The 1,737-nt window shown below is 37.7% G+C and overlaps 1 pseudogene; it reads left to right on the forward strand.

Moving 5' to 3' along the window:
- Positions 1–748: 748 nt before the first annotated feature.
- LOC101719363 (transmembrane emp24 domain-containing protein 5 pseudogene) lies at positions 749–1,408 on the forward strand (annotated as a pseudogene).
- Positions 1,409–1,737: the final 329 nt, after the last annotated feature.

Raw genomic sequence — 1,737 nt, forward strand, 5'->3', positions numbered from 1 at the left:
AATTCCTGCTAGCCAAGGCCACAGATTTGCCTGCATTCTCTCTCCTTGAAAGGAACTATGATTTATCATTTTTAGTTGAACTGCTATTAATTAATGCTATATTCACTGTTATTAAAATTTGACAGAAATATACTTTCTAAAACTGTTTTCCAAATATAGCTATCCAAATATATAGATTTCGATATATATAAAGCTTTCATTTTCAATGCATAAAACCTGGAAGCACTTTTTTAAACTGGAAAATAACCTTAAAAAAACAAAGTTTAAAAAGAATTAATAAAAAACAAGTAATTACACAGTGTCAACTCTCCTATGCAATTACCATTAGCTAAATAAAATTATATTGAAGTTTAGCCGGCGATGTAATTCAGTGGCACTGTACCTGCCTGGCAAGCACAAGATCCTGATTTCAATCCCCAGTACCAAAAAAAAAATATATATATATATATACACACACACACACACACACACACACACACATATATATATGATGACATTTAGTTGGAAGTGTTGTTTAGGGTTTTTGTTTTAGTGTATGTGTTTAAAACCTATCAAAATATATTGAGATAGCTCAACCCTTCGGAGGACACCACTTGCTGCCACCGCCGTTGCTACTGCGGCCACCACCTAAAGTTTTCTTAGACTCAGGGCTCCCCTGCCGCTAGGAGTTCAGGGAGGAAAAGCGGAGCCAAAGCGCCAGTGTCCCACATCTCCACGCGGCCTTCAGCCCTATATTGCCCCAGTTAGGATGGGCGACAAAATCTGTCTGCCCTTCTCCTTGTTCCTCCGGGTCGCTTTACCCCTAAAGCTGCTGCGAGGGGCGGAGGGCTTCACGTCTTCCTTAGACAGGGACTTTACGTTTACCCTTCCGCCGGACAGAAGGAGTGTTTCTACCAGCCCATGCCGCTGAAGGCCTCGCTGGAGATCGAGTACCAAGTTTTAGACGGAGCGGGATTAGATGTTGATTTCCATCTTGCCTATCCAGAAGGCAAAACTTTAGTTTTTGAAAAAAGAAAATCAGATGGAGTTCACACTGTAGAAACTGAAGTTGGTGATTAAGCACCATTTCTGAGAAAATAATTTTCTTTGAATTAATCCTGGTTAATATGGGAGAACAGGCACAAGAACAAGAAGACTGGAAGAAATATATTACCGGTACAGACATGTTGGAGATGAAACTGGAAGACATCCTGGAATCCATCAACAGCATCAAGTCCAGAGTAAGCCAAAGTGTTCATATACAAACTCTACTTAGAGCGTTTGAAGCTAGTGATCAAAACATACAAGAAAGCAACTTTGATAGAGTCAATTTCTGGTCTGTGGTTAATTCAGTTGTCAGGGTGGTGGTGTCAGCCATTCAAGTTTATATGCTGAAGAGTCCGAAGATAAAAGGAAAAGTAGAACTTAACCCTCAACTACTTAGCAAAATTGAAAAAAAGGCAGAAAAAATGCAATAAGTTGTTACCATTAATAGTCAAGACCATTAGTCTTTTCCAAAATGTTTTCAGGCATTCTCAGTAAGTGTGAAACAAGTATAATTTTACTGTGAAAGTCTACACTTTCTGTGAAAGGTACTTTATTGATCCAGTTATACTTAAGTGTGTAACACGAACACTTTATAAAATGTTAAGTTTGATTGAATTAATCCTTATTAATAACTGCATTTGTCTAAGTTTGAAAATATTTTACAAATATCATTTGTGAATTAAATGAATTAACACTGCCATCAATGCAATA

The sequence above is a fragment of the Heterocephalus glaber genome, unplaced genomic scaffold (assembly GCF_053883595.1).
Source record: "Heterocephalus glaber isolate CG9 unplaced genomic scaffold, H.glaber_assembly_v1.0 deba00001610, whole genome shotgun sequence".
Taxonomy (NCBI): domain Eukaryota; kingdom Metazoa; phylum Chordata; class Mammalia; order Rodentia; family Bathyergidae; genus Heterocephalus; species Heterocephalus glaber.